At 38.3% G+C, this 21612-nt stretch overlaps 1 long non-coding RNA gene across 1 annotated transcript; it reads right to left on the bottom strand.

The window, feature by feature from the left end:
• Positions 1–13595: 13595 nt before the first annotated feature.
• Positions 13596–14011, bottom strand: LOC149236002 (uncharacterized). Its single transcript, XR_016268367.1, has 3 exons — positions 13941–14011; positions 13731–13811; positions 13596–13634 (listed from the first exon to the last, which is right to left on the bottom strand). It is a non-coding gene; the product is annotated as an uncharacterized LOC149236002 (long non-coding RNA).
• Positions 14012–21612: the final 7601 nt, after the last annotated feature.

Below are 21612 nucleotides of genomic sequence, written 5' to 3'. Positions count from 1 at the left end.
AAATGTGGCAACAAGAATATTCCAATATTTTTCCTTGAATTAAAATTTGAATTTAGTCTCACCATCTACTTGAAAAATAATTAATTAATTCATCATGGATTAATTAGTTGGAGAAATTCAAGCTAAAAGTCTTTGTGAAGTCATGCAACAATTATCCCTTAAATTAAGGAGATTATCCCTTAATTAAGGAGATAATGATGAATTATAATTGAGTTGTAATTAGTTAGCTCAGTTAACTGAGTTATGTCTAGTTAAATTAGTTCCAAACAGTTTGAGGAACTAATTGTGAGTTCAGTCACTTAATGCATGCATGCATCAAACTAGTGTACTCCAGATAACTGAAGATTCTCTCATAAATAACTCATGCATGTCTATTCAGAAAAAGACCCAGTTGAGATTAAAGACATGGATAGTGTACTATTAGTTGCAAGAATTTTCCTATAAGGAAAACTCTTTTATGCAGAAGGAATTCATTCCTTGAGATTTGCACAATTTTACAGGGTGTAAGATTAGTGTGAGTGATGAGTGTTACACTTAATAACAGCTGGATCACTCAGGAAAAACAATGCGAGGAAATAGGAGCTTGGAGGGCAGAGGAGAAGGCATATGAGCAGTCTATTTTGTCTGTGAGCATTAGTGAGGGATTGTACTGAGAGCTGGCTAGCTGTGAGAGCTAAAGCTTTGTGTAATCTTGATATATTTCCACTTGTATGATAATACAGATAGCGGGGTTTTTAGCTGAGGCTTTCCCAGAGTATTCTTCTGTGTTTCATGTGCATTGATTCTTCTTCTGATTATATGTGTTCTGCTTGATCTTGCTCAAATCTAGTAAGCTTCTGCAAGTTTGATTATAGAAGTAGATTAAAGTATTTTGCTTTAGTTATATTGCATTATCAAGTTAATCTAGAGTCAGAATTTCTACAAAACTCCCCCTTACTATGGGTTTTCCATTTTTTCCATGCCTATATATATGTGTTAGAATTAATTTTAAAATTATTTATATATTTTTAAATATATGATCAAATGATAACAATATATTTTTAAAATTAATTTTAGGAAAATGATGTATAGGTTTTTTAGAAGAATAGATTTCTCTATACAACTATTTGTTTACATGGGCTGCTTAATTCTTTCTAAAAATATTGGAAGTAATGCTTTCTTTGGAGTGAGTTCCCAGGTTATTAATTGTATAAACTATTTCTAGTAATCTAGATTCATTATTCTCGAATCTAGAAGTATGTGAGTTTTGAGAGATTAATAATATTGAAATATGATTTGTGTGTAAAAACTCTCTCCACTCACTTTCATATTTCTAACATAGTTTCAGCCCTGTTTTTGCTTGACTCCTCACAAGAGGCCCTACTCACTAACATGGTTTCAACCCCTGTTTTGACTTGACTCCCTCACAAGAGGGCCAAGGAAAATGTGTTCTAACATGGTTTCAGCCCCTGTTTTGGCTTGACTCCCTCACAAGAGGGCCAAAGAAGATGTGAAAAGGTATTGAGTTTTATTACACTATAATTAAATTAGGGTAGCTTAGATGCGTGTTTGCTTTTATATTGTTAAGGTGTAAGATTTTCTGTGATCCTACATGTAGATCTGTGCATCGAAAGCATATCCTGTTGTGTTCGACTGCTTGTCTTTTATTATATTGTTGCACTTGCGCTGTGGGAGAATCGAAAACGAAACCTACGTCTTTGGTCGAATTCAAGCCTCCAAGGAGCCACCAAATTAATAGATCTTGATCGGTGGGAGACATATTCTAGTCGCCGTTCTGGTATCTTGCCCTGCGTGCCATCACCAATACGTGTAAACCGCATTCCACACTGTTGTTGGCACAAATACCTCTTGAATTCTATCACATGTATCTTAAAATGCTGAAGAATCTGTGTGGCATAGCCTCTACTTTACGGCATAGCGACATGGTGCAGATCTATTTATAAGAAATAGAGTAACTTTATGAAGACTTCATTAATGAGAATTGATGAACCAGATGGGGAAATGGAAATTGCTGCCAATAGACCGCACTGTGGACAGTTTATTAATTGTCGTGTGTGGGGATCCAAATTCAATTAATTCAACAAAGTGAAGAACTGAATTTAGTGTGGCTGAGATCTGAATGATTTGATCCAGAGTTTTTGTTGTCACATGGAATCTTTGAGAAATAGCGGCTACAGTTATTTCTGGCGCGGCAAGATATGGATCTGAGATCTGGTGCGGAGGAGTTCAGTGGTTAAAATGAGTTGCCCAATTTTTCTTCAAGCAGAGCTGCAGGTCTCTCTCATACCGTTGTTGTCCATTGTGATCCAAGGTCTACTGCTAGTGACCGCTGCGTTGGCGAAAAGAGATCTTCCCGGCACCATAAACAACCTGTGGCTGAGATTGCTGTGAACTTGTGTGTAAGATTGCGTGGATTGGAGCGTTGAATCAGGTTGAACAATGCAACCGTGTGAAGATTGAAAGCGATGCACAAAAACAATATTCAGTGTGAGCATTGTGGAGGTTGGAGCTGTGCATGGTGGAGCCGAGTGTCAAGTGACCTGTGCATTGAGAGCATCCGCATGGAGCCTGCATGGATTTGTGTTCAAAGAGTCGTGGATCTGTGCTTTGCGGGGTCCCTTCAAGCAGTCAAAGCTTCAAAGGTCTTGAATTCGTTGGTTGTGGTGATGGAAGACTTCTTGACGAAAGAGCCAAAGCCCACCTCTAAATTGTTGGGCAAAACGTAGATAGATCGATTTATGAGTTATTGCAACCGCAGTCAGATATTGTGGTATAATTAGCTAATGCACAATTGATGCCACCGAGATGCACGTTTGCAATATTATTTTAGGTAGCAGAATATTTTATTATTATTATGTGTAAAAGAAGTGTTTTGTTGGTTGAGTTCTTTGTTTCATTTCTATATTGATGTGTAAAAATTATTATAAAGAATCACAAAGAATAGGTTAATTATTCAACATACTAATGTACCTTATTGTGTTTTTGGATATTCAACATATTAATGAGCTTTGCTTCTGTAGCATTAGTCACTTTTAGTTTTTAATAAGTTTAAGTTTGTGTGTCCCGTAGTGTGTTTCATCGGTACAAGTTATGTTATAAGTTTAAGTTGTAAAATTATTTGCGGAAGACATTTTGTATCTAGAATGTTATCTTAAACAAGGGAAGCTGCGAAGCAGCAAGTCCCTGCATTAAGTTCACTCTGAAAATGCACCCACGAAAACTAAACTAGATGCTGAAAAAGTGCCACTCCTACATGCTAGCTGTTCCATTGCTCATCCTGCCCCTGCATTAAGTTCGGTCTGAGAATGCACCTGCACCTGCATTGACTGAGAAAGTGCCGCTCCTGCATGCTAGCTGTTCCATTGCTCATCAATGTTATGATTCAGAAGCTAGAGCAAGGGAACTCTGTTTTTAAGCATTTGCCAGCGAAAGTTAAGAAGGAGCATGCTAAACTCCTGTACACAGTTGAAAAAGGAAACTCATGTACACAGTCGAAAAAGGGGCACTCATTTCTGCAACTAAAACCTTGATCACAGCATTTGCCTCCAGGTAAAGATCTAATTCATTTACATTTTCCAGCTAGAAAAGAATTCATTTAATGAGAGGAGTGCATCAGACCTCAGAGAGAATAAAAAAATACCACTGTGAAGAAAATCAGTCCACTATAGCTAACTAGTCAAACAAAAGATTCAGGGACAAACTCCAGTAATGCTAGTTGTTCCATTGCTCATCCTGCCCCTGCATTAAGTTCAGCCTGAGAATGCACCTGCACCTGCATTGACTGAGAAAGTGCCACTCCTGCATGCTAGCTGTTCCATTGCTCATCAATGTTATGATTCAGAAGCTAGAGCAAGGGAACTCTGTTTTTAAGCATTTGCCAGCTACAGTTAAGAAGGAGCATGCTAAACTCCTGTACACAGTCGAAAAAGGGGCACTCATTCCTGCAACTAAAACCTTGATCACAACATTTGCCTCCAGGTAAAGATCTGATTCATTTACATTTTCCAGCCAGAAAAGAGCATTTGCCTCCAGGTAAAGATCTGATTCATTTACATTTTCCAGCCAGAAAAGAATTCATTTAATGAGAGGACTGCATCAGACCTCAGAGAGAATAAAAAAATACCACTGTGAAGAAAATCAGTCCACTGTAGCTAACTAGTCAAACGAAAGATTCAGGGACAAACTCCAGTAACATAACAAGTGAGATTGAATATCAAGGTTGAGAATGTGTAGAAAAGCCGTATTTCTATAATTGAGTTGTAGCAGGAGTTCATAGTGTGACAAACAGTCACTATTCTAAATTATTGTAGGAAGGCCATGGCAATTCACAAATTTCAGTGTAAAAAAAGGAGAGAAATACACCAATGGTATGATTCAGAGCAAGGAAACTCTGTTTTTATTATTTTAAGGGTTTGCCATCTACAGTTAAGGAGGAGCATGCTAAATTCCTGTGCACAGTCATGGCCAGCCTTCTATATTTCTCATCAATGTTATGATTCAGAAGCTAGAGCAAGGGAACTCTGTTTTTAAGGATTTGCCAGCTACAGTTAAGAAGGAGCATTCTAAACTCCTGTACACAGTCGAAAAAGGGGCACTCATTCCTGCAACTAAAACCTTGATCACAGCATTTGCCTCCAGGTGAAGATCTGATTCATTTACATTTTCCAGCCAGAAAAGAAAAAGATATGACATGGAAGATAAACCTTGATCACAACATTTGCCTCCAGGTGAAGATCTGATTCATTTACATTTTCCAGCCAGAAAAGAAAAAGATATGACATGGAAGATGCAGGCATCTTACCGAGAATTTGCAACAGGGATGTGATGTAAAGTTTCGAGGACAGTTGTAGGTCATGGAGGGTCTTTTCACTAAATTCCTGTGCAGAGTCATGCGCAACCTTCTATATTTCTCATCAATCTTTTCACTACTTGGCAGTGTCCAACCTAGAAACTATAAGCAGCTGGATCTGTTGAAGTATGCATTTACAGATGGTAGTCTAATAACCCAGAATTAGTCCCAGGTGCTTGATAGAACAACAGAGGGGAGCTGAGGTTTATTTCTTAAGTTCCTTACGAAATGTATAAATGCATGTTCATAAAAGCCTCAAGGACATGAGAATCTTCTTGAAATAGATTCGAGAGTGGAGGCTCTAATCAATGTCCAATGGAGGGTGAAGGTTGCTTCAACTTGCGCCTCTGACATGCCTGACCAGGCTTTTAGTGGAAATGTTTAGGATGCTAGGGCCTGCTGGTTTAGTTTTTCTTCTGGCTCCTGGAACATGTCTTGTTCAAACATGTATTTTCTTGTGTTCGAAGTTTGAACTTTGAAGGTCAAAGAAACAAAAATAAAGCACAACTTATTGCAGGCTTCAAGATAAATTCCACCAATTTTATAGAAAGTTGGCAGTAGGGCAGATGGAATTTAGGCTTGGCAAGTGCTTTTATCTGTTTATGCTAAAAAATTAAAAGCTTGCTCCATGATTTTGTTAGTTGATACAAATTTTCATGTTTAGTGTCATATACCTATGCTCCCTTGGCAAATTAAAGGATCTGTAATTATTATATCATTTTGAAAAAAGACTAAAATGAAAGCTAAAGGGTATAATCCACAAAAAAGAAGAAATAAGCCTCAAAGTGAACCTTCGAAAATTATTTTTTCAGATAAAAAGAATAATAATAGCAAATCATGGACATAATTGAAAGAACGTCTTTTAAGAGATGAGGGTGATAGGAATCTTTTTCACAGAGTCTCAAAAGTGGGACTTTCAAGGGATGTCCAATGGAGGGTGAAAACCACAACCCTAACGTATCTGACCAGGCTTTCAACAGGAGCACTTCAGATGCAAGGACCTCCTGGTTTTGTTTTTCTTCTGGCCCTGGAACATGAGATTTTGTTGAAATTGTATCCTCTCATGTCAATACTTAATTGATAAAGTAAATTCCAAATATGCTTTTCTATCCTTCAAACTCCTGTCTGTATCTTATAGTGTAAGTACTTTGAAAAGAACTTCATCTCTATATCTATCAGAAGTGAAACACCCATTTTTTTCCCTTACTAAGATTGTTCACATTTTAAGGAAAACAATGGATGTTTCACTTATACAAGATACAGAGATAAAGTTACTGTTCTAAGCATTTACATTATATAATACAGCCTAAAAATTGATTCAGGTATCCTAAATTCACAAGTTTCTTCAATCCCAAGTGCAAATGGAGGCCAATAAGTTTCTTCCAGAGGTTGTCATTATGCTAAGGTAGAGCCAATAAGAAGCACTGCATTCACCTAGAGCTGACCAGCTAGTAAACACCCACTTCAGGTCAGAGAGAGATTAGCTAACAGCAAAAAATTGCATACATATTGTTTCGATAGTTTGGAAGATATTCAACATTATAAGAGAGCAATTGAGTTAGCAATTCAATGCTCTGAAAACTTATGAAAACTTATCTAATAGTCAATTTTGTTTATTTAGAGAAACTCTGCACAAACATTACCTAGGTCTAAATTGCACTATGAAAACATCTGGCATGAAAGGTTGGCATATCTTTAGTCAAAGACCATTAGAAGATCTTAGAAACAGTAACAGCTCGCATCAAGATATAACTATTTTGATATTTTCCAACCTGAGATGGATGAGTAAGCCAGAAATAACTCAACCTGATCCCCAGTCGTAATTTTAGCATCAAGTCATAATTTTTGTGCCCTTTGAGAATAGTCTCAGCTGGATATGCTGAAGTATGCATTTATAGATGGTAGTCTAATAACCCAGAATTAGTCCCAGGTGCTTGATAGAACAACAGAGGGGAGCTGAGGTTTATTTCTTAAGTTCCTTACAAAATGTATAAATTCATGTGCATAAAAGCCTCAAGGAGATGAGAATCTTCTTGACATAGATTCGAGAGTGGAGGTTCTAATCAATGTCCAATGGAGGGTGAAGGTTGCTTCAACTTGCGCCTCTAACATGCCTAACCAAGCTTTTAGCAGAAATGTTTAGGATGCTAGGGCCTGCTGGTTTAGTTTTTCTTCTGGCTCCTGGAACATGTCTTGTTCAAACATGTATTTTCTTGTGTTTGAAGTTTGAACTTTGAAGGTCAAGGAAACAAAAATAAAGCACAACTTATTGCAGGCTTCAAGATAAATTCCACCAATTTGATAGAAAGTTGGCAGTAGGGCGGATGGAATTTAGGCTTGGCAAGTGCTTTTATATCTTTATGCTCAAAAATCAAAAGCTTGCTCCATGATTTTGTTAGTTGATACAAATTTTCATGTTTAGTGTCATATACCTATGCTCCCTTGGCATATTAAAGGATCTGTAATGATTATATCATTTTGAAAAAAGACTGCAATGAAAGCTAAAGGGTATAATCCACAAAAAAGAAGAAATAAGCTTCAAAGTGAACCTTCGAAAATTATTTTTTTAGATAAAAAGAATAATAATAGCAAATCATGGACATAATTGAAAGAACGTCTTGTAAGAGATGAAGGTGATAGGAATCTTTTTCACAGAGTCTCAAAAGTGGGACTTTCAAGGGATGTCCAATGGAGGGTGAAAACCACAACTCTAACGTGTCTGACCAGGCTTTCAGCAGGAGCACTTCAGATGCAAGGACCTCCTGGTTTTGTTTTTCTTCTGGCCCTGGAACATGAGATTTTGTTGAAATTGTATCCTCTCATGTCAATACTTAATTGATAAAGTAAATTCCAAATATGTTTTTCTATCCTTCAAACTCCTGTCTGTATCTTACAGTGTAAGTACTTTGAACAGAACTTCATCTCTATATCTGTCAGAAGTGAAACACCCATTTTTTTCCCTTACTAAGATTGTTCACATTTTAAGGAAAAAAATGGATGTTTCACTTATACAAGATACAGAGATAAAGTTACTGTTCTAAGCATTTACATTATATAATACAGCCTAAAAATTGATTCAGGCATCCTAAATTCAGAAGTTTCTTCAATCCCAAGTGCAAATGGAGGCCAATAAGTTTCTTCCAGAGGTTGTCATTATGCTAAGGTAGAGCCAATAAGAAGCACTGCATTCACCTAGAGCTGACCAGCTAGTAAACACCCACTTCAGGTCAGAGAGAGATTAGCTAACAGAAAAAAATTGCATACGTATTGTTTCGATATTTTGGAAGATATTCAACATTATAAGAGAGCAATTGAGTTAGCAATTCAATGCTCTGAAAACTTATGAAAACTTATCTAATAGTAAATTTTGTTTATTTAGAGAAACTCTGCACAAACATTACCTAGGTCTAAATTGCACTATGAAAACATCTGGCATGAAAGGTTGGCATATCTTTAGTCAAAGACCATTAGAAGATCTTAAAAACAGTAAGAGCTCGCATCAAGATATAAGTATTTTGATATTTTCCAACCTGAGATGGATGAGTAAGCCAGAAAATAACTCAACCTGATCCCCAGTTGTAAGTTTAGCATCAAGTCGTAATTTCTGTGCCCTTTGAGAATAGTCTCTCTAGGTCTCTTCGCCTCCTTAGGATGCCACTTCTGTCTTATCGCACGGTCCAGATGTTGAGCAGTTGAGTACTCTCGTAGGGTCCAGATGTTGAGAAACTGCTCAATTATTAGCATAATGTTGACAAAGGTAGCATTTTTCTTGCTGACCAGGGAAAGTGATGACCTGTATCATCACCACAGGTATATACTCAGAGGCAGAGCTATCTCTTACATGGTAATCCCAGAATATCCAGAAACAAAATATCAGTGTTTATGTTGCAAAGAAGTCAACAACCTCTCTTAAAATTGGGAAGCATGTCAGGTTCAAGCAATGCCATTCTTTTTAGAAATCAGAGCACTTACTAATCCATACACGCAGTGACGCGTATTTGAATTGAAACCAGGGAGGTTTCTTTGGAGAAGAATATAGGACATGACTTTTTGTTCCACCTCCCCAGGAACATTTGCATCAGACAAAATGCCAAACAGGAGTGATTTTCTTTTCCAAATAGCAAATCTATATCTGATCTCACTGAAATATTAGAACAGGCACACCTGACCTTTAAGAAGCACTTAACAAAACCTTGACTATCAGGGAAGACACTCAAGAAAACCTCCTTTCTAGGTGATTGCAAATTTCTGTATAGACTTGTAACAGAGAAGGAAGACGGGGATTAAGACAACCCGTAAAATAATGCAAAAATAGGCCTGAGATTCAGAATTTTGACAATCTCTCCTCAAAAATGTGAGCTGTAACTCAAATATACTCCATAATCATTGTGCAAAACCATACCCAGAAGAAGGAAAAGAATTGAACCCAAAAGCCACTTATTTCTATTCCTTGGCAAGGATGCTGTAGAGGCAGAAGCAATAGATGGATAGTCTAATAGCCAAGTACTTGTTGTAGATTCGTATGCTCCTTTGGATAGTCTAATAGCCAAGTACTTGTCGTAGATTCCTATGCTCCTCGTTTGAGATGTTATTTTTAGTGGTTGTTTCTTGGCTTCTTTTTTCTTTGTGCTTCTACTTTTACGATGCCCATAATCAGAAGAGTCATGAGAACAAGTGCTAAGAGAAACAATGCTGCCAGTTGAGTAAGTTGGCTTATGCTAATGGATTCCATGTTATGTGAAGCAGAGAGATGTATGTCAATATGTAGGTGCAAAGGTTAGTTTTGTTTTGTAGGCGAGAAATTAGGCATTGCTTTTGCCAATTTATAAAAGAGTTCAACATGTTTGCAAGCTTGTTTTAAGTGTGAATGGAACTGAGTTTTTGAGAATATTTTACTGGAAGTAAGAGGTAATCATTTGAAAAGATTGAAAGACAGTGGGTAATGGATGTTTGTATAGGCTTGTTCAACCTCGTGGAACGAGCGTTTTTGGAACCTATGTGCTAAAAGAGATGCAACCGAAAAGTGCTGTACAACCAAATAGGGAAAGTTGTGCAAGATCGCAACACTTGAATGCGGGATAAATTTCTGACAGGTGCAGAAATAAATACATATACGAACTGATTTGAAATGGAGTTGAAATACGTCAAGATCAGATTGGAGATGATATAATCCAATATGAAGAGCATTTATTAGAGCAAACCGGTGTTTAATGATCGCCATAAAACAAAAAACTTACCATTTCAATGTTGCAAGATGGAAGGTGCGGAATTTGATATGCAATCGGTGCAGTTAAGTGAGCAATCGATGCAATTAAGTGATCTATCTGACATCGGAGGCAGATGGCATATGAAATGATGTATGTGATGGCAAAAGTAAATCGGAAATTAAGTGATGTATCTGACATCAGAGCCAAATCTCAAATAAAATCTTGGTGTTAGATTGCAAGTGAGGTTTTGGCAGTTGAGTGTGACAGGCTCGAACTTCTCATTGCACAGAAGAAAGGATATGATAGTTAGCGATATGGCAATCTATAAAGGGAAAGAGTCGAAGTAATGAGGGGAAGATACATACCCATAACTCCACTGTGCATAAGCATAGGGTTCTATAGATGGAAAGCAGAATTTACATAAAATGGCTAAGTTGTGGTTATATGTGTTTAATATACTACAAGGATAACTCCATATCCTTTGATTTATTTTATAGTGTTTCCACAAATCTTTGTGAACTCTCTGGGCAATGCCCAAGCTTACCTAAACATATACTAGATAACCAAGTATGGTATAGATCCTGTGTTTGGAAATTCTGCAGACCTGGGAGCATGAACCTAATCAAAATGATGTCGCATTTTACAAAAGGACTGTGGGCAATAGATTATATTACACTCACTTTCTGGCGGGTCCAAGCCATTCTAATAAGTATGGTAGTAACTAATAGGAAATTAAAGTTTAAAGGGCAAACTTGGTTGGGCACTATCTAAATTTTAGTAGTTATCAACCACAAACAATTGGCTAGATAGGACAAGTAATCAATCTATGAAAGACATGTTTAGATTCTAGAAAAAATATGGTAGCCCAGTTCTAAGTGCAAGAAAAGATGACATTTGTAAGGTTCAAATCAATAACAGCAAAGATCAGACAACAGGTTATCATGCCTTACGGGGCAATTTACAGCCTTTGTTCATTTCATTCCTCTCAATATTGATCTAGATAGAGCATAGGAATAATTGGGGGAAGCATATAATAAATTACAATAATGCACATCCCAACTGGAAAAAACACAAGCACAGACCATGGTAGAGAAAAAGCACAAGAAACTGCCTCAACCTTTGAAAATGACCCAATTTGGAAAAACACAAACAGGAATCAAGCTATATCACAAGCACGAGAAATTGCCTCAAAGAATAATCCAATCATGACCTGTAATTATACAACAGGTGATCTAAAATGCAAAATCTAAAAGACACCAAAGAAAAATCCATACCTTTTGCACCCATGCCTCCTTATATCCTACAATGTAAGGATGTTTAATGTGTGAAATCAAAGCCATCTGCAACCAACAAGAAGAGGCATGACCTTTAGAATTGAATTCTCTTCACCTATTGCATGATACAGATTTAGCATTGAAAATGGAAAAGCAAAAGGTGATGAAAAATTACATAATTACCTCTTGATGAGCAGAGCGGCTGGACCTGTCTGAATGATGATGATATCCCTTTTCCATGTCTCTGTTACCTATAATGGGAGAAGTTTTTCAAACAATAAACCAGGTCTTTGACATAGGTAAAAACCCAAATACATGTCAACAGTGGATTGCCAGGTCAATGAAAGCAGGTAGCTAATATAACCACTACTACGGTTCAAGTTCTACTAATTAACATGCTAGTGCTTGCGCTCACACTTGTTGCTGTGAGCCAGCACATGCAACAGTGGTTAGGGTTAGTTCCAATTCCTAGGCAACTATGACGTAAGAGATACATTTTCACTGACTTCTACAGTTCAACAGTAGTGCTTTAAGAAATACATTTCATGTTACTTCTACAGTTCAACGTGTTATAAATTATTTTCTGGTTTGAGCACTCAAAAATGCTCAAGGCCTTAACAACTGATTTTACTTCATTCATCTGAAATATCAAATATATCATGATAAATAGACAACTGTACAATAAATATTAGAACTGTTCGTGAAGATTATGACATATTATCTAATGGAAAAGTCAAGATAAGCTAATAGAATCATTTTTTGCTCCAAAGTTAAAATCCAATAAACAAAAAGATTATTTCAAGGCTTTCTTGAATCTTACAAACTCACCCCACACATTGCCAAAACTCACTGTACTATTGAAGTAAAAAACAAAAAAACTGGCTGGTGTTCCTAGAGATCATGAGGGATTGATCTCCACAGATTAGAAGGCATTTCTGGGTTCTGTTGGTTCCCTTGATGATCAGAGTGTCCACTTCAAACATGGGGACATTTCAAAATGCATACACAGTTCATTCTAGAAAAATTTACCACAACTTTGTCTTAGTGAACCTGAATGATGTGTTGAACTTAATTGGACCTAGAATTAGCATTCAGATTACATCAAGCAGATCCTGCAAACTCTACTCCAACACAAGTTGTATGCCAACCCAGATAAATGCTCCTTTTCCATGAAGAAAATTCATTATTTGGGCTACATAGCTGATAAATCTAGAGTACATGTAAACACTAAGAAGGTCCAAGTCAACCTTTAGTAGCCATTCCAACAACCCTTATGCATCTTTGCAAGTTTATTGACGTAGTCATCTTCAAATGCTCTAAATACCAAAAAGGGACTACTAGCTAAGCTAAAATTGTTGAATATGAGTTGTGCGCGAAGCAGTAAAAAACTGATGATTTTATACCCTATCTATGGCATTATGGCATCTACATACTCTATTTGAAAAACATATGACCAGCCAAAGACTCGCTGAGATGCACATTAAAAGAACATAAATGTCGAAAACATCCAATGCTCCCGAGTCCCGACTCAACTGATCTGTCACATACATGTAATCTGCCATCTGCAACCAACAAGAAGAGACATGACCTTCAGAATTGAATTCTCTTCACCTGTTGCATGATACAGATTTAGCATTGAAAATGGAAAAGCAAATATCCTTAGAACCAATTTACAAGCATATAAATTTCACTAAAAAACATACTTCAGCAGACAATTACCATTTCCAAGTCTAATACACTAATAATTCTATGGCTTTGCTACAATCATGAGATTCTGAGATTCTCTAAACATACAGATCTTTGATCTTAATTTAGGAAAATAACACACGCATAATGTAGCCACTCCTAATGGTCATGATTGAAGCCAAAGGCCAAGTAGCATGCACTCCAGGAGCTATGATGCCAAAGGCCAAGTAGCATGCACTCCAGGAGCTATGATAGTCTAATGAATCTGGTTAACCTGAAAGCATGGGAAAATATAAAATATAAAGCCTGCAAGCCACCTTATCCATTTCATCACAGAAGGGGCGAGAAAGAAATTCTGGCATATCTACTGGATCATAGAAAGCAGCCTTGAAAAATCACAGTCCAAAATCTACATGCCACCTTAAGTAACCATATGCATTTCATCATAGAAATTTGAAGAAGACATTCTAACATGTGTTGAATTGTAGAAGGTAGCCCTGGTGAATTGTAGAAGGCAGCCCTCGCGAAGACAAGGGAGTCAACCCCACGAAGTTGCTTTGCAAGTTTATTATATGTAGGTTCTAATGCTTGACAATGCCCACACCAGGGTGCATATATCTACCAGGAACAAAATTTTGTCAAACAAAGAAACAAAATTGACTTGTGCAAAGCCATATGAAAGTCCCTTCTTATTTTTAAGGACGCCAAACTTACCTCGAGAAGGACATCCTTGGACTCATCCAGTACAATCTCATCAAAATTCTTTCCCACAACAATTTTTACATCTCCATCATTCTATCAAAATACAGGTATGACTCATTATGGCCAGCAAAATTTAGTTGATAAATAAGTAATTCATTGTATCAAAATCTAAATAACAAAGAACTCAAAATGTAAATGGGAGTAGTGAAGAAACCAAAAAACCTTTTCCGGCACAGGGTCGGACTTGAAGAAAGGCTTGAGTTTGTCCGCAAGGAAGTCCTCTCCAAAAGCCCAACAGAGAAGTAAATCAATCATATCCTTTCTTCTAAGAGAGTAAAGAAAAGGAAATGTGACAATGTCTCATGTACTAGAGAGTTTTTGCATAACAGTCGAAACAAACTGTTAAACACTCTGTGATAATGTTCTGTTGCCACAACTAAAATCCATGGTTTTTCAAGGCAGTTAATGCTTATCACTTTCACCATGCAGTTTAGATTATATTAAGCAGATATAATAACTAGTTAGTATTTGATATGACATAGTTATTTCTAGAGGTCAATATTCCTGTGCAAGCTCAAATCATATTCGACCCGGATAAACAATAACTATTACAAAAACTGTATACACAAGATGTTAATTTGACAAACTTCCTTGGATAATCAAATAGGACATATCAGAAAATGAGACTTACCTTGATGTTATCCACATTTATTTCAGCTTCAAACAGATATTTGATGGGCTCTCTAGATAAAAAACATGCAATTACTTATAAAATAATTAGATATTAAAATCTTTTATTTCTAAGAAGCGAAAACAAACATAATACACCACAAACTAATATTATCCTTGGAGCAAAGGATGGATGACTCATCTAAAATTATTCAGCACAGAGAAAATTCAGATACAAAATTTTCTAAACATAATCTACCTTTGGTTCATCTCCACTTAAGCCAAAGTATTCCATAATTGGTTTCCCAACATCAGCATTGTTACACAAAAAGGCTCTGGCAAAATACACATAAAAACAGAAACAATTACAAACAGATTTTCATCCCGCTGGAATCTCAGATTAAACAACAATTCAACCCCAAAGGAAGTGCAGTTTTCAGATGATAATAGTGCCAAAGGAGTCCTCCATGTAATAATTGTAACGAGGAAACTCTAAGAACAAGTGTCAACATAATTACATGTGTTCAGCAAGTGAATTGTGCCTAACGATACCTTTCCCTTAAATGCTTTTGCAGCTTCTTGAAATGATGGAATGACCTTTTCATAATCCTTGGCAGTTACGAAGAGCAGGATCTACAAAAAGCAATCAAGTTAGGGCAACTTGCATACTACACTTATTCAAATCATATCAAGAAACAATAAATAACATTTTCAGATCCATGTAAATTAGTGAGATTCAGAACTCAATAAAAACCTTTGAAAAGAAGAATGACAGGACAGGCTTAAACATACTTGTTTCTTTATAGAACTGTCAAATATCATATTAGCACTTCCCCTGGTGAAAGTCGTCACTAATGGGAGCTTGTTTGCAAAGACGAATTCAGTTACGGCAGCTTTCTCGAATTTTCCATCTGCCAAAAAAGCAATACAAGAATTTAAAAAAATTAGCATGTCACATATTGAAAATTAATTATATAGTTCATGCTTCGGATTTCTATAACAAAGAGATTAAAAATTAACATTATTGATTAAAATTAACAGAAAGCATTTTTGGCACCACTGAAATAGAACAGGGGTGTTCCCTCTCCCCTCTTCAATTTAGCTTATACACAGATCAGCATGAGGATTACCTTCAGGCAAATATAGGACCAAATTATGGTCATTGCCTTCTTTTCATATAATTATTCACAGCTTCCGATTTGCTGATGATGTACGGCCCCTACCAGAGCTTGCAGAAACAACAAGACTTTTTCTTTCATTCTTTTTGTAACAATAAAAGAACTGATAGCCAATATTGACAAAACAAGAGACATAGATGATATAAAATCAGGGAGGGCTTTGCTATGGATGGAACAATACATGACCAACTTATTCCAATGTACTTCAGCCCTAGTTAACTAGAGAGCTATACTTTATTTTCTACTTTACTTTCAGCTTGAAAAAAAATATATGCAAATTAATCAATATAAAACCTTGAATTTGTTAAAGGCGATACTTATAATTGTTACCTTTCTCAACCTTATGTCACGATTGAAGAGGAAATGATATCATCAGCGATGAAGAATGACCAATATAGAGATGCAGTGGCCTCTATATGACAACCAGGCAGGTTACCTCTGCAAGTACTCACCCCTAACGCGGTGGAAGAATGGAAAAATGTGAGGACGACTTAGGGTAATGCGATAAATTAGGGTTGCAAATGTAGTTGCACCGTAGGTCACCAGGGAACAAATCGATGTCGTTGAACATTTACCAAGGTACCCTGACGTGTCACATGGGGGCCCTGCCTCAGCCTGTAAATAAAACAAGAGTGCCAAACTTAACAACATATGACAATCGAGGAGGGTGGGCCTGGACATATATGCCATGAGATATAATACACGTCTCCTTTAAATTGACACTTTCAATGCATGTGCCATGCTCGATCCACATGTAATACATGTGTGGTGCTCCATGTTCGGTGTTAAAAAACAATTAATCGAACAACTTTAAATTATTTAATTTATTTAAATATTAAATAAATTTTTGGCCCATCCCGTGACCACTTGTCTAGCCTATTATAACATCTGTCATGCATGTCAAATTATTTTAAAATCATCCACCAATTATGATATTAAGTTGCAGAAACATAAGAAGCGATCGACCCTGTTCCAGCAAAATATTAAAGCTAAATAAGAAGGCACTTTCAGATTTATATTACCTCCTTTCTTTGGGGCCAGCCTACTTCATGAATGAATTGCAGTTGGACAGGTAGCACCAGTCCTTGGATCGTGCCACCAGAGGTTCATGCACTCACTGAGAATAGTTCGATAGAGCAGAATGGACAGCCACAGCTTACTGATGCAGGTGCAGAGTGTGATGCAGGTGCAGAGTGTGCCACTGAGAACAGTTCGATGGAGCAGAATGGACAGCCGCTCCTTACTGATGTAGGTGCAGAGTGTGATGTAGGTGCAAAGTGTGCGAGTGGTAATGGTTTCTTCGACTCCATCCACGCCCTTAGCGTCGCTGCACAAGACCTCCAAGGCGAGGCAAGCCTCGAGAGTACATCTGTATAGGTTGGTCCGGCTAAAAACATAGAGAAACAAGAGAAGAGAAGCTCTGGTATTGGTCTGGTCAATTCCTATCCCGGTAAATTCTGAAACTGCCTCGCCTGATTCGTCTCCAGTCCCTGAGAAAGAAATTGTGCATACGACTCCAGAGGTTGAACAGACCATGGAAACCCCAATTGAAAAAGATCCCGAGTTCGCAACCATTAGTGAATCGTTCTATGATGTTGAAGCTCCTAATAATATGCGGAGATCCGATGTAGGTCAAGAGGACGACTCTCACACAACAATGGAGCCACCCAGGAATGATGAACAGAAAGGCAATAATGCAAATTCTGAAACTGCCTCGCCTGATTCTTCTCCAGTCCCTGAGAAAGAAATTATGCAGACAACTCTAGAGGTTGAACAGACCATCGAAACCCCATTGAAGAAGATCCAAGCAGGTATGGTTGAATGTGGCCTCGATTTCTAGCTTACAACTTCCGAGAACAATTTTTGTTAGCTGGCTAGTCAGCTTGTTCTTCTATAGAAATTCAAGGCGGATGTGAAGACTACCATCACGATAACCAGTCCAGCTCCTTAGAACAACCAGATGCTGAGGTAATTATATTCTTTATTTCTAAACTAGCTAGCTTCTGTACTTATTCTATTATGTTTCCCTTGCGCGCTCAAGATTCTTTTGTACTTCGGGCAGATTGAGAACCCTCCGGAGGCAGAACACCATGAAAAGGGATCAGTCTTCAAGTGCCTAAGTTCAGTCTCCATTCGATAGGTACGAGAGTAGGAAGTCGGGTTCGAAGCCTTATTCAAAGACAGTTCGAGGGACTTTCAGCAAAGCGGTTTCGTCTGTCAAGGCTTCTACGCCCTGTAATTCAGTGATTTTAGAGTGAAAGAGAAAGGGAATTCCACAACCAGATAGGAATAGGCCCATGCAAAATCAGTATATCGGGAAACGGGAGTCAACGGGGGGCAGTTAGCCCGGTCGATCGATGCGGTGCTGAGGTCGCACTTCTCTTAATGAGTCTGTCCATTCGAGCAGTCCGTTGGAAAAGGTTGTAATCCCTCTCTTGGTGATAGTCGCTCTTCATCAGCTTATAGTAGGAGTTGAGTACTAGCTCTGGTAGTAAGGCTCTTCAGTCAATAGTTCCACTGGAAACTGCTTCCTGTATCACTACTTTTCATTTTCAATTGTTAGAGTAGTCTCGAGCCGCGCTCCTCTGCCATGCGAAGGGAAGATCGGATTGAATGGCTAGCGAACTCAACCCTTGCGGCAAGAAAAGGACTCAATAGCTCATAGCCGGGGAACAGGCCCTATGTGCTAGCCACCGAGGTGTTACAAAATTAACCAGATGGCAGTGTCATGTAACCAGATGGCAGTGTCATGAAGACAACAAGCAATCAACCAACTTTGATATTGCATTCGGTATCTCCCATAGCATTAAATGCTTCGAACTAATACTAACATTAGTTTAACACTTTCAAAATGCAAATAAAATGTAAATGAAACCGATGAATATGAATGAGTATAGTATATAGTTTGGCCTCCCCGCCTCGGGAAGAGGCCAAATAACACGTTAAATAACCATGTACTAAAAAACTTTGAATATACTCCATCAACAGCCATTAAGAAACAGCTCACAAGCAGGTTAACTAATGCTAGCATCGAGGTTTTCGATTACTATAGTCCCTGGCCATTGCCAGATGGCAGGGACTAATAAGTGATGAAAGCTGCCAAAAATCATAGATTCAATACCTGGTAGTCGCCATCCCATACGATGGTTCAGTAAAGATGGTCTGAATCGACATGGTGCAGATCTGTTTATAAGAAATAGAGTAAATTTATGAAGCCTTCATTTTGAATATCTTAATGGGAATTGATGAACCAGATGGGGAAATGAAAATTGCTGCCAATAGACCGCAGTTTATTAATTGTCGTGTTTGTGGTGTTCCAAATTCAATTAATTCAACAAAGTGAAGAAGTGAATTTAGTGTGGCTGAGATCTGAATGATTTGATCCAGATATGGATCTGAGATCTGGTGCGGAGGAGTTCAGTGGTTAAAACGAGTTCCTCAATTTTTCTTCAAGCAGAGCTGCAGGTCTCTCTCAGGTCTCTCTCATACCGTTGTTGTCCATTGTGATCCAAGGTCTACTGCTAGTGACCGCTGCGTGGGAGAAAATAGATCTTCCCGGCACCATAAACAACCTGTGGCTGAGATTGCTACGAACCTGTGTGTAAGATTGCGTGGATGGAGCGCTGAATCAGGTTGAACAGTGCAACCGTGTGAAGATTGAAAGCGATGCACAAAAACAATATTCAGTGTGAGCATTGTGGAGGTTCGAACTGTGGATAGTGGAGCAGAGTGTCAACTTCAATGAACTGTGCATTGAGAGCATCCGCATGGAGCCTGCATGGATCTGTGTTCAAAGAGTCGTGTAGCTGTGCTTTGAGGTTCCCTTCAAGTAGTCAAAGGTTCAAAGGTCTTGAATTTGTTGGTCGTGGTGTTGGTCGTGTTCAAAGGTCTTGAATTTGTTGGTCGTGGTGTTGGTCGTGGTGATGGATGATTTCTTGACGAAAGAGCGAGAGCCCACCTCTAAATTGTTGGGAAAAACGTAGATACATCGATTTATGAGTTATTGCAACCGCAGTCATATACTGTGGTATAATAATTTCGACATGGCAATTTCAGCGAAATTATAATTAGATAATGCACAATTGATGCCACCGAGATGCACGATTGCAATATGATTTTAGGCAGCGGAATATTTTTTATTATTACGTGCAAAGGAAGTCTTTTGTTGGTTGTGTAAAACTTATTACAAAGAACCACAAAAAAACCAATATATTAATGTGCCCTGTCATGCTCCCGGAGCAGCATTGGTTATAGGTAGTTCTTAATAAGTTTAAGTTGGTGTGACTTGTTGTGTTTTCAGAGTGACAATACACGTTATTTTATAAGGTCAAGTTGTATAATTGTCTGTTGAAGAGATTTTATATCCAAAATGTTATTTTAGATAACTAATGAAGGCTACAGAGGGTCGTGGATTCAACAACATGTAGTAGTCCCATAGGATGGTTTGGTATCGAGATTGACTCGTTGTGCTCTGGGAAATTGTTATAGGCATTTTTGTGCCTTACAACATAGAGCATGAAATGTCAATAATCTAAGGGATCCAAAGTCCCTAAACAAGTTGTTCTTACCCTTAGAGGAACAAGGTCAGCAAACCACAGCACTGCAAATCAGTTCTCCACTGAAAAACACTCAAAAACAGGTCAGTTTTGGATCATTGCAGCTGCTCCACTAGGCATCTGCGCTGCATAGCAGGTACAACAAAGGCTACCTGCGTTGCATAGCAAGTAGAACAAAGGCTACCTGCGTTGGGCGTACTTGGACATGTGGAGGAATCTTTTTCTCAAAGTGCCAGTGCCCAGGAAGCTTCTAAAAAGACACTTGATGATAAGATTCGCCTAATGATGAGTTAAGAGCTTCTAAAAACTCCAAGTGGAAGACAGAAACTCTGAGTGAAGAACTGAAGAACAACTGGAGTTGAAGAGGACAACAAGTCACACATCAAGCTGACTTATCTTCACTCCAAAACTCTATATAAGGATCTCATCCCATGGGATCTAGAGGGCGGAATTGAGTGCAAAGAATTGCTGTTGGTTTACAGTTGTGAGCATTGGATGATTGCTTGAGGGAGGTGAAGAAGAGATTTCTCTCCGTCGGGAAGGTGATGCTGGATTGGACCTCTCATGGTTGTATCACCGCCTGAACCTTACTTCCATATATTAATAAAGCTTTTGAGGTTCTTCTATTCGCATGTGTTTCAATGATGTATTGTCTTACTTGCGTATTTGATTTATGCTAATCCTTGAATCAGTTATGCATGCATGCTTCTTGTAGTCTCCTTTCTTTGTCTTGTTTGCAGGATCCCGTGTAGCTGGGCCCGTGAAAAGACTTGGAGCTGGGAGCAAGCGGCAATCAAAGGAGATTGGATCGACCATTTGCGCAAGACATCGGTAAGTGGATCTCTTCCTTTTATCTCTTGCATGTCATAAAGAAGAAACTTTAGATAGCTTTGCTTTCAGCTGTTGCTAAGGAACTGTCACCCTTAGAGTGGGTTAGGGTCATTTCGAGTTGGATACTTTCCCCCACAACAGACTAGCGACTCCACTGGGGAGCGTGTCTTGTTGGTAGCTTGTGTTTCTTGCTATTCATTTCTTAAACGAAAGAGTACCGAATCAAACTGCATGCGAGTCCTTCGAATGCAAAGTAGAGGGCAGCTACTCTAGCCCAGTGCTGGGCCTGTTTATGATTTGAAGAGCAGATCCACAAGGACTCTTTTTAGCTCTTTGTGATAGTGTTCATCTTCCTTTAATCATCCTCTAGTGTATACTTGACTGACAGCCTCTGATTTGGCCAAAAACCGCTCATTTTTAAGCAAACTGTGACCCGGAATCTGAGAGAGACGTGACTTGTCTCATCAGTGCAGCTGCCACAAAGGCTACCTGCACTGCAACGCAGGTCCCGAAGGGGCTACCTGCGCTGCATCTCAGATCCACAGTGCAGCACCTGCGCTGATCCAGTTTTGCCTTGTGCAACTTGGATTCTCCACTGTCTGTTGCCCAGTTTTCAGTGTTGTTTTTGCAGCCAGTTGTCAACCTGTATACCCAGCTGAA

This window comes from Pinus tabuliformis, chromosome 8 (assembly GCF_031772625.1).
Source record: "Pinus tabuliformis cultivar Carrire ecotype Pingquan chromosome 8, CPIR1, whole genome shotgun sequence".
NCBI classification, from domain to species: Eukaryota; Viridiplantae; Streptophyta; class Pinopsida; order Pinales; family Pinaceae; genus Pinus; species Pinus tabuliformis.
This window is presented reverse-complemented; position numbering and strand designations above follow the sequence as displayed.